Raw genomic sequence first — 12497 nt, 5'->3', positions numbered from 1 at the left:
ATATTCATTTAAAGGTCATCTTTTCCTTTTCCTTTTTATAAATAGCCCAGAATTTGGCCCCATTAACACATTCATACAGTCATAAAGCCCTATCCCGCCAGCGATGCCTGTAAAGCAGGGAAAGGACTTCAATCACATGGCTGTGGCCACCATCTTGCCTTTTTTGACACACATACACACTGCACAGACACCTCTGCTCCTGCTGATGTGCATTCAGAAAGCCATATTGTTACTGACCTCCCCCTTGTCACCCCCTCCAGAGGTGGGTGGATTCACCCAAGAGAAGGGAGGCATCAACCTTTCCGGGGAAGAATGGTGAATCGGAGGAACTTTGTACATGGTCAGAGGCATCCTTCATTCGTTTCTCCAGCTGTTCTAAAAAAAGAACCACAGGTGGACTAGCTCGTCAAAGACAGGGAGACCAAAGAGTTTTGAATTATTTCTCCCCCAAAAGGAGGAAGGGAGAAAAGGAGTACTTAGAAATAATTTCCAGTATTTTATTGCGGTGCCAATACAATACACATAGATGAAGCAACCTTATTGCTTAATTAACGGCGGGCGAAAGCTTTTAGTGAATTCCCTCTCTCCATGGACCCTTAAATACATCAATCCTACTGCCAATTTTCATGCCCAGGTTTTATTAGGTGAAACGGGAAAGTGCTAAGGTTGTTTTCACTCATGACATGAAAGCAAAGTGCAAATGAATTGTCCTCCTTTCCTTCACTTTTTCTACTAGTGAGGCAGAGGTTCTCTTTGGTTCAAAGATGCAGCATGAACCATGGGGTGGCACAGAGTTAAGGGCTCAAACCTGAGCCCTCTGCTCACTACATAACCCATATGGCAGAGATGCCAACCCTATGGTATTCTGGATATTGCTAGGACTCCGAGCCTAGACAATGGTTGGAGACAACGGGAGTGGAGGCCTATCAACATCTAGAGTAGTGTTTCTCAACCTTGGCAACTTTAGGATGGGTGGACTTCAACTCCCAGAATTCCCCAGCCAGCCATGCTGGCTGGGGAATTCTGGGAGTTGAAGTCCACTCATCTTAAAGTTGCCAAGGTTGAGAAACACTGATTCAGAGGGCCACTGGATCTCCATCACGGCTAAGGAAAATGGTTTATTCCTGACTCTATATCCCTTGGTCTGGAATATGCAAACTATAATTCCATGTTACCTTGCAGGCTTACTAAAAAAAAAAGTCTGAAGTGCTTTCATCAAAAAGGTATGTCAAGAGCAGATAGCTGATTATTACACTGCTCTTAGTGTTATAATTATTCAATCGGTTGGCGTCAGCTGCTTCAGCAAATCACGGCCCTGGAAAAGGACATTAACCACGCTGGTCCAAACCCTTGCTCAGATGTGGGGTGGCACAATTCAGTCCCAGAGCAATTTACAACCGCGTCAGTAAACCATGTTGGTTTCCCTCTCAACAACAGCCCGAGCAACTGCATTTTCCTCTTCCTAAATCCAAAATTTAGTTCAGGCTTCACCACAGAGTTGATCTGGGTACAAGCTACTGTCGCTGTGTAGATCGATGATTTGCGGAAACTCTGGGTGGGAATAAATTAACAGCCCGGGAAAATCAGCTAAGGAGAGGAATCCAGATCAGAAAAAGAGACATTTCTTTCTTTCAAGGACAAGGCTCCCTACAGACAGATGCCTCTGTAGACCCAGACGATGCCATCAAAATCACAAAATTAGCGTCGAGTTGTCGGGACACAAGCTCTGCCTCTTTCACACGTGCGTGCAACTTCCCAACACAAAACAGGGCAGCGCAATGCTTTTTTTGATCATTTCCCCCTTGCCCCATGGATATCTCTTCTGACTGGCAAAACATATACAGCAACATCACCGAGTCGCCCCAGATTCTGGGTTTGCACACACTGTTGAACCAAAACCAAACCCAGCTTCATTCGCACGACACGTTAAGGTCAGGGAACTAATCCATCTGAGTCTGTTCTGCAAATGCAATTATTAACAGACCTATTTCAAGCCTTACAGCTTTTTCCCAGCTCCTGATCTGAAGGCTGAGATCTGGGACTCTAAGCAAGAGTTACCTTTGGCCAAATATCTGTCTGTCTGTCTGTCTGTCTGTCAAATCTTTCAACCAATGCGAACCCAAATCATCAGATCCTCGTCCAGCAAATGAATAAATAAAATCCTGCAACCAAACGTTTGCAAAATCTTTCTATCAATGCAAAGTCAAATCAGCAGATCCTCTTCCAACAATTCCCACCCTCCAATTTCTTATACAGTAGGTGCAGAGGACTCCCGGGTGGAGGAGGCTGCTCATTGAGTCTCTGCATGCTCCCCTGTTCTGCCCTTACCTTCCGTTTCCTCCAGGGGGCAGACGACTCTCACCTGACAGTCTGAATTAGTGTTTCTCAAACTTGGCAACTTGAAGATGTGTGGACTTCAACTCCCAGAATTCCCCAGCCAGCCATGGCTGGCTGGGGAATTCTGGGAGTTGAAGTCCACACATCTTCAAAAGTTGCCAAGTTTGAACACTGGTCTAAATTTAAAAAAAAAAAAAAAACTGACACAGACACAGCCAAAACTACAACTAATGAAAAACATGCAGGGAGTTGTTTTTCCCCCCCAAGAACAGGTAGGCCTTATTTTAGAAGTGAAACCGTCAGCAAATCGACCTGCCTCGTGTTTTAATTCAGACTCACCCCAAAAGCTACGTTGCACAACTCAAAACAGAGAGGCATCGGGCCGAGAAGCGCGGCATCGCACTACCCTGGCATCAAGAGACAGAAATCTCATCGTGTCTTGCTAAATGGCCAACCGAGACATTTTGTTCCGAGCTTCTAGTTCTTACTCATCTCGTTTGACCGAGCAGCCTTTAAAAAAAAAACAAAGCCAAACAATGCAGAAACACGATGGAGCAGATCAAACCCGCAGGAATTCCTCTTTGGCACCGCCGGCTCTCCCTATCCTGGGAATACTTTCCGAAGAAATATTCGCCCCAGATGTGCATTCCACTCTCGTTTGAACATCTTGCTTTCAAAAGGAAGGTGGAGGTCAGTGCTGAAAAGGAAGAGGCGGGTGGGGGCGGTGGGGGGACAACGCCGTCAGCTCCAAAGTCTGCAGAAATGAGAGGCTTCAAGGCAAAATCTTCCTCCCCCTCTGCCTGAAGGATGGGATCTTTCAGTGGGAAAAGCTTTCGGGGCACTTTTCGAGCCCTTGGAGGTTGCCCAAGGTCCCCGAAAGGAAAAAAAAACCTGGCAAGGAAGAACATTCAGCAAGGAAACCTGCTTTTGGGTCCATGCACAATGCCGGCTACCCGGGTCTCTGGTCAAGCGAAGGAGAAGTCGAGCAATTTTGAAAAAGAAAGCTGTACTGCTGTTCTTCATTAGCCTCCCGCAAGTGTAAGTGAGCAAGCGAAAAAGATGAAAAGAAATCTCCGTACGTGTGCTTTAATTAATTCCTGGAGAGCTGGAATTGCCTCCCCACCCAAAATTGGACGGGTCTTGATCAGCCTTGCCAAGACGAAGCTTCTCCCTCCAATCCTGAGAATTCAAACTTTCCTTTTTGGACAAAGGGACTCTGGCATTCTCAGCCAGCCAAAAGCCACACTGGGCAACCAATACAGTGGAACCTCAGGTTACGAATGCTTCTGTTAACGAACTTTTCGGGTTATGACCAGCTCTGGCTGCAAAATTTTGCCTCGTTTTGCAAACTCCGCCTCGGGGTACAAACAGGATATGTGGCCATTTTCCCTCCCGTGACACGGTCCGCGGCCATTTTTCCGCCCCTGACACGTGGTCCGTGGCCATTTTCCGACCCTGACGCGTGGTCGTAGGGAGGGGGACTCTCCCTCCAAGCAATAGCCGCCTCCCTGTCCTCCACGCCAGAACGGATTAACGGTAATTACATTGAACCTTATGGGGTAATTTGCTTCGGGTTGCGACCAATTCGGGCTGCGACCAGAGTCACGGAACGAATTAAGTTCGTAACCCGAGGTACCACTGTACTTCTTTGTTGGCCTGTTAGGGTGCAAGCCTGCCTTATGGCCAGGATCTCAAGGTGGTGCACCTTCCACTTGCTCTTCCAGATTTTCCTAGAACACCCCTGCAAGGTCGGCTGGGCTGAGGAACAGGGGCAGGCCCAAAGTCACCCGAGAGCGTCTGTGGTTGAAGGCATGCTTCTCCCCACTCCCATCACGATGCCAAGCTGAGGGATGGATGGACCTCACCCCCCGGCGCGGTATTCCTTTGAACAACAGCTGAACCCTGCAGTCACGGAACAGATATAACAGGCCCGTCCCATCTTCCCTACTCGGTTGGCATCGCGTAAACACACAGACGAAGCTAAACACGGGTGGACGTGGATTATGTATGGATTATCAGGAAATCACAAAAGTCAAGCTCCTTCCCCTTGAAAAGCATCTTCCGCTTCAGAATTCCAACCTTGTTTCACATTTTGTTTCAGATCATGGCAGAGCCACAAAGAAATGTCGTTCCCCCAGGCATGTGCAGAGTGCTTTTCCCTCCACAACCCAAACGTTGGTGTCGGGGCACCTCCTAAGAGCATGCCCCCCCTTCTCCAGAAAACAGCTAGTGTCCAACTGCCTGAACGTACAAAAGCACACTGTGTGCAGAAGGGAAGTTAAGGACATTTGGCTCAAAAGACTCCTTGGCCTCCCGATGCCAGCTCGGGCGCAGCCTCTGGAAGCCCAGCCAGCCTCTTTGGCGCTGACACGCAGGCCGCGGCGCTTTCCAAAGCCGGTTTCAGCTGTAGCGGCAATGCCAACTGTGTGGGTGCTCAGCTTGGGAGCAATGATTTACAACCGAGGCACTACCCTGAGAAAGCACACAGACCAGGCTGATGGTACCAAGCAGCCACCCACATTTCCCCCATCTTCGGGCTGCGCACAGCCACCTACCGCGAAGCTATTTCCAGCCTCTCGCCATAAATAACAGCGCTCGGTTTCCTGAAGAAATATCCTCGAAAAAGAAAAACCCCAAAGGATCGAGACGTTTTGCTGCAGTTGGGATAACCTGAACCCTCACGCAGGAGAGCAAAGGCGGCGGGTGTAACTGAGGACACAGGCAGAATCTGAAGGGTTGAGTGTCAGCTGGGCGTGCCACGGGGTCGAGCCCTGGAACAGCAAGGTGAAGGAGCAGAGGAGCAGACGAGACCAGCTTTGCAGGGAGAATCGCCCCATCGCGCAAGGAGCCCCTTCCTATATTCCTATATGTTCACCCATGTTCACAGCCTCTGAAAATGCCTGAGGAGGACGGTTGCCAATTACAGGCTCCCAGGCTAAATTGAGCCAATCGTGTGCCATGTTCAGCCGCTCTGCTTGAAAGCTGCACCTTTGAAGGGCTGGGGAGAGGCCCAATCTCGGCTCCCCCCCCCTTCCTTCCCCAAAACCAGCTACACCCCAAGGCAATCTGTGGCAAGAAGCACCTTTGCCAACTGAGCAAAGAAGTCTACAACATGCTACAGACTCTCTTCCAATTTCGGGGGGGGGGGGGAGTTTTGGTTGCTTGGAGGCAGTGTTGATTCGCCGTTGGCGAGCAGAGAAAAGCTATTTATAAGCCTTTCTCTAGGGAATCTCGTCACGTTTACAGACCAGTGGTGTACGGTCACATCAAAAAAGGGAAAAAAAGATGTCTGGCTGCTCGAACCAGCTAGGAATGTGAGGGTGCTGCCCAGAAATTTAAATATCTTTAGATATACACTAGGACAGCCTAATTTTTCACCCAACGGCCGAGTCTGTGCATGCTGGCTGGGGAATTCTGGGAGCTGAAGTCTGTGCATGCTGGCTGGGGAATTCTGGGAGTTGAAGTCTGTGCATGCTGGCTAGGGAATTCTGGGAGCTGAAGTCCACCCATCTTAGAGTTGCCAAGGTTGAAAAACACCGGACTAGGGTTTCATAAGCTCACTACAGCTAAAAATAGATGGAGAGGCTTGCCATGAGACAAAGATGGAAAAGTACACATATTCTCCCTCCCTCTCTCTCCCTCAGACACACACACACACACACACACACACATTTCAGAATGAAAGCATGAAGCACCGCTAAGTGCAGGAATGCCTTTTTTCAGCAAGCAAGAGCAGATAAGGCCACCTCCAGATCCCAGAGTGAAAAGCAAATTGTCTACTCCACTTGGTCCAACCTCATGTTCCTCCGGAAGGGCTCACCGTCCTTAGCCAGTTTGCCGATGGAAACTGTAGTCCAATACATCTGGAGGCCCCCATTCAGGGACAATGCAGACATGCTTGTTGAAAAGCAACATTCAAGCGTATCAGCACAGGTAAAGAAGGTAGCTCGTGCGTTTACACAACCACAGGATACAGCTTAAGGAGAATCTCTCAGCTGAAAGGATAATCAGAGATGATTCCCACACCACGTAGGTCACCCTGAGCTCCTGGTGGAAGAATGGTTGGATTGTGGCAGAGTAGAAGTTTGGTAAATAAATCAATAAAGCATTAGATACTACACTGCTTTGCTGCAATTTCCAATTCTGTTGATTCACTAGTTTGATTATGTGCCATTATGTTGGTGTCAACTCTTAGCAACCACAGAGATAGACCTTCTCCAAGAGGACCTGTCCCCAATCTGGTCCTTCAGGTCTTCCAATGGTCCTTCCATCACTTCCATAACGGAGTCCATCCCCCTTGCTGCTGGTCCTCCTCTTCTTTCCTTCACCTTTCCTTCACCTTTCCCAGCATCAGAGCCTTCTCCAGAGAGCTGGGTCTTCACCCAATGTGTCCAAAATATGATAATTTGAGGCTGGTCATTTGGGCCTCAAGTGAGAACTTGTTTAACAAGTCTAGGACTGCAAAAGCATCTGGTCATGATCACCTATGGGGAGCGACAATCACTCACAGATAACCAGAGACTGAAACACAAATCCACTAAAATAGAATAATCTGTCTCCTCGTTTAGCCTCCCCAATTCCCCCTACATCTCCACAGCTAATTCTCATGCACACACACAGACAAGTCGTACAAATGAATGGGAAAATAAAATAGACGTTCTTACGATTACAGAAAGGGGTTAGATACTATTCCATGTTATGGTGTTATAATAATAACTCATCTTCTGAATTACGAACACTCAGAACATACTTTATTGTCTGCCTCTCTCCAACTATGGATACTGGAATTTAACAAGCCTGGAATTTCAGGATTCTATAATGCACAGAAGTACAGATGTCCTTTACCTTATTTTAAAACACCGAATAGAGCAGTGTTTCTCAACCTAGTTAGCTTTAAGTTATGTGGACTTCAACTCCCAGAATTCCCCAGCCAGCATGCTGGCTGGGGAATTCTGGGAGTTGAAGTCCACACAGCTTAAAGCCAACTAGGTTGAGAAACACTGGAATAGAGAAACTCACAGGAAACAGCATTCATGTTCAACCCAATCATAAGATTTTAATTTCCCCTCCCAGAAGCCTGGGAAGATCACAGAGTCCCAAGGAAAAAGCGTAATCACGCTAACACAGATTTTGTAAAAACACAGCCATTCGGTGTTTCAAGCCACAGGGTGAAAAAGTATCAGGAACAACCTGCCCACCCCCACCCCCCAGAATAATCCATAAAAATTAGAATTTGGTCCAATCCCTGGGGTCCTCTGTGACTCTTCCCATTGTCCAAAGCCAGTCTGTGGTTCTTAACCAGCGTGTCCTGGCCCACAGGTGTGCCACGGGCTTGCTTCTAGCGCGCCACGAGATTTTTCTCTTAGCTTATTTTGCCACGGATTCAAAAAGGTTGAAAACCACTGCTGTGGGACCCCGCACACTGAAATATCTTCTGGATGAACCAACACATTGTAAAAGGTAACGGATCCATCAGGACAAAGAACGGGTCAGGTTTCTTAAAAGACACCGAACGTTTGCCTCGGCATCTCTTTTATACCTATAAATATTCCACCTGTTTTAAAGTCAAGATGGGAACGTGAAATGCAAAAAATATGAACGTCCATCAGCGCTTAGTCAAATCCTCTATTTGATTGCCGATGAATAATTCAGAACGCTTCCCGTGTTTGTCCTCCAGTGAATACACTCTGGATGTTTTACCTTTTAACTTTACACATAGCCGTGCACAACTCCGTTTCTCAATAATGCACGAGCCAGCTGGAGAACCTTTCAGAGCAAAGCATCGACCGTGTGCTAGAATTAAGCTTTTTTTTTTTTTAAAGGTTTAACATAGAGGGACTTTGCTTCCAAGAAAAGTGGGGAGGCGGGAAGAATGCACCTGCCCCCTAAAAGGCATGAAGTCAATCACTATCTCCAGCTGAATCCAGAAGGAAGGGAAACAAATCTTTCCGCCAGTGCATATCCCAAGAGCCAAGGACCAACAAGAGGGTGCTTAATAATGCACAGAGGTTTTCAATGATCTACAAGCCCTCTGCAAACAGGCGGGATCTTCAGCCAGATCTAAGCCTTGTTAGGCATTCACGATGGGTGCAATTCACTTTGGGCTCTGCCAGCCTCCTCTGAAAATATGGCCATAAGAACACTGGCCCACCCTACAGGGCTGTTCTGACCTCATTTGAACGCACTTGTTAGGGCTGTGCAGGCCCTCAGATTCAAAGGCCAAGAGATGCTTCTGGGCATGGACAAATACTCACACACCCATCTGCCACTTCTAAAAGCAGCAGTGTCTTTTCATGGCATTACACAGCTGCCCAATCAGGGGAAAAACCGCATTGGGATCCCGGAGCTGCAAATAGGGACTCCGTGTCTGTCCCTCCCATGCTGCCCAGCCACTTTCTCCTTCTGCATCTGAAGCATTGCACGGCCTGATACCCACAAAGCCACTGAATACTGATGGCAAAATCAACACGTGTGTAGCGGTTTCAACACGGGCAGCACGTCTTCGCCCAAGGCTAACCAGAAGGCCAGAAATCTCGGTGCTCAGACAGGAAAATTCAAAGGTTCGTTGCTCGTCCACACCATAAATAATTAGCAGGGACTATCGCCCTCCAGAAACCTCTTTTTGACTTAAGTGTAGCGTAAGTGCAGATTACCCAGCAGAATCCCCCTTCCCCCCAGATTCTATCTGTCAACTCAAGACCTTGCTTAGAGGAGGAGAAACTTCAATGCACACAGAAACCAATCACTTTGCCTGTGGAGGTAAAGACTTTCAGATGGACGCAGGCCTTTCCCACCGAGACGTGAGAAAGAGGCTTTCTGGTCACGTCCTACACCACCCCACGCTGCTGCATAATAAGCTGGGTGCAATGGTGTTGTTTTTCCACACTGTAGTGATAAATCAAAAGCACTGCAAGAGAAGGGCATGGCCCTGGGGATCTGAAAGATCTGGATGCAGTTCCTGTCCTCTGTTGCGGCCACATCCAGCGGCTTTGTCATCCCGACGCAGCCTTGATTCTTTCTGTAAAATGGGGACAGGGACAGGGCTGAGCTGTGAGGACAAGCTTATCTCTGTCCAAAGGCTTTGCTCTGGTATAAAGGTCCAACAGAGGATAGTCCATTCCTTAATAGAGCGCTCTGCATATTTTCTTCCCCCCCCCCTTCAATCTGTCACCTAGTTTATAGGAACTATCAATGTACACCCTGGGCCATCTCCACCAAGCCAGCTGGGTGACCCTGGACCAGTCCCTCTCAATCAGCCCGAGGAAGCAGGCAATAGCAAACCACTTCCAAAAAGCCCTGCTAAGAAAACTGCAAGGGCTAGTCCAGGCAGTTACCAGGGGTCAATATTGACTTGAAAGCACCCCCCCCCCAAAAACAGCTGTGATAGCTTTGCTCCACTAGATGGCATCAAGGCGAGTTTTCTACAGTTCTTGGGTGCCCTCTAGTGGTCGTCTCAAGCTTAGCATGATTGGAGCCCAAATAATGCGTTTACCCTAACTTTGACTCTGTGCATGAACCAGTGCCCAAAAAGTATGCACAACTCAAAAGCCGCCCCCCGCCCCCCCCATGGCCCAAAGTCAGCAGTTATTTCTTTTTAGTTGTTATGGTTCCTCTGGGCAGAAAGGTGAGGATGCATCAAGAAAAGAAATCTGGATTTTTCTGAGTCCGAGACTTTAAAACTTGAGGATGCTGGTGGGTCTTGAACTCGTTTATTGTACGGTCAAGACCCCTTCAGGAGCTGGCATCTGCGTTATTCCAACTGGCATAAGTCTGCCTCAGTTTCCCAAGTGAAGAGAAAAATTAAAAAATAAATAAAAATAAAACAGAAAAGGCTATGATGGAAGATTTCATGTGCTGAATTTTAATACCACTCAATGGTGATGACAAAACAGTGACTTCACCAACAGCACAATCTTATGCAATTCCACTGTACACAGTGAGATGAGATTTATTCCAGGCAAAAGTGTGTTAACTTTAAAGCCACAGACTTTACATCAATGTATTTAATAATCAGTTCTTATGCAAATCCAACTATATGCCAATTAATTAATGTTTAAGCATCCTCTGATCCAACTCTGCATTGGGTTGTACCCTTAATTAAAGAAACCAAAACAACTAAAACAAAGCATTTTAAAGAATGAAATCAGAACTTTATACTGTATACATGTCCTGACTGCAAATAATATTTCATTCTATAAGTTTCTACACATCATCAAAAGGATTTTTGGCCCCTGATGATCAGAGCCCCTCGCTGTGAATGCTTTAAGTCTTCAAACTTAAAAGGGAGAGGAAGACATCCCTGGGGCTCAGCCAATCAGACATACAGGACAGTTTCCCGAGCAAAACTATGATGGTTAATCTTCCTTAGTACCAGTAGGTGTTGCTGTAGTTACAAAGGAGAGAGAGAGAGACTGTATTAAGTCTTATAAAAGAGCAACTGGAACAGAAACTGCTATTGGAGTTAGACAATAAATCAGAAAAGAAAAAGAGTTAAAAAGAAAGAAAGAAAAAAAGATCTTTGGTTCCATTTGCACCCAGGTATGTGGGCCTCCAGGTCACACAGAGTTCTTAGCACCAAGAAAAGCAACATACACATAGCGAGGAATCGGCTGAAAAGTCAGCAAATGAATTCAGAAGTAAGCCACCCTGAGACTCCACTGGGCTCAGAGAATTAGTCCGCTTTGAGACCCACTGCTGTGGGCTTACTCTGAGTACGTATAAGCCACAGTCCTCCTTCGTGGGGCTACAGCCTTCGTTCTGATCTGCCCCCTTGAACGCCAAACTGCCCCACAAGCTAAAGCCTCTGTTCAGAGTCATGCCAACCTAGGCACAAAGCAAGCAGTACCTTTGACCAGGACTAGGGTTAACACCCCCGATATCGCTACCCCAATCAGCTGCTAGAGGTGATGCCAGAATCCGGGCTCCTGGGCATCCAGAAAAGAGGGGAAGAGCTGGCAACCCTCAGCCAAGTTTTAGCTGGGTGTGTGTTACCCGTCTGAGGCCGCTGGCCGGATTCCTGTCAGTTTATGACATCACCCAGCTGAATTCCACCAGCGTCGCCACTCCGTCACTGCAGATGACGCCAGTGCCACTAACTGGCAAACCCCGCGGTTGGAAGAGCGGCTGACTTCTCCTGAACCACTGGGGTGAGTCACTTCCCAGGAATCAAACACACAGTATTTCCCCGGAGTAACTACCACAAACAGGAGAGGAGACCAACAGGAAGAGAACCCTTATAAGAGAAAAAAGCTGCCTCTGCAAAAGTCCCCAAGTTCCCAGACCTACTGGGGGCGCAGGGCAACAGCCCCCTCTGTGGGTTCAAAGAATGAAGTGGGGGGGGGCGGGTTAAAAATCCACACCGGTCTGCTAATATTTGGACATTATTGGGGGGGATCACTGACCGTCCCATCGGAAATAGCCCCGATATCAGATCGCCTCCAGGTCGATCAGCGCTGGAAGGGGGACGCGCCGAGCGGGAGACCCAAACGTCCAGCTCGAAGGAGTTGGAGCGAGCCCTGCCCCCCGTCCCGGCTGGCACGTCCCCGCCCCGGTCCCCCCCCCCCCCCCACGCGCCGCAGGTAAAGGTGACCTGGGGGCCAGGGGAGCAGGCAGGCGGCTTCCCGGGCCCGCGAGCGCCCCGGCTCTGCCTGCCTCGCCCTCGGGCGCGCGCCTCGGCGTCGATCCGGGCGGCTGGAGCTCCCGCCGGGAGCGAAGGAAATACCAAGCGAGGTCGCTTCGGATCGCCGCCCGCAGGCACAGAGAGCGCCATCCGCCCCGGAAAGCCGCTTCCCGGCCCGCCAGAGGCAGCCTGGTCCAGCTCAAGCAAACCCTTCCTCGCTGCGCCGGGAACCGCCAGGGTCGAGCCGAGGCGAGCCTCTTGCCAGGGGCCCCGGGGCCCCACCGCTGGGGACTCCCACGGGGCCCCCGCCCTCACACCCTTCCCGGAAAAGACGCCTTCCAAACGCGCCTGCCCGCAGGAGGAGGTCACCCCGAGCCCCCGCGCTGCGGCCCGACCCAGCCCCCGCTTCCGACGGTGGGAACGCGCGGCCGCTCGGCCTCCGCGGCGCCCCCTCCTGGCCGGGCATCCTCCGCCCCCGAGGGTCGCCGGCTCTCGGCCCTGCCGGTCCCGACGTGCCTCCTCCTCCTCCGCTTCCCGGTCC

General features: G+C 49.2%; 1 protein-coding gene across 1 annotated transcript in view; it reads right to left on the bottom strand.

The window, feature by feature from the left end:
- CSRNP1 (cysteine and serine rich nuclear protein 1) overlaps positions 1 to 12497 on the bottom strand; it is a 28930-nt gene that overhangs the window by 15861 nt on the left and 572 nt on the right. The window lies entirely within an intron of this gene.

This window comes from Python bivittatus, unplaced genomic scaffold (assembly GCF_059951505.1).
Source record: "Python bivittatus isolate LINGU-HERP-01145 unplaced genomic scaffold, Pbiv_v1 ctg000610_np1212, whole genome shotgun sequence".
Classification (NCBI taxonomy): Eukaryota; Metazoa; Chordata; class Lepidosauria; order Squamata; family Pythonidae; genus Python; species Python bivittatus.
Note: the sequence above shows the minus strand (reverse complement) of the source record. Positions and strands in the feature narration are given on the sequence as shown.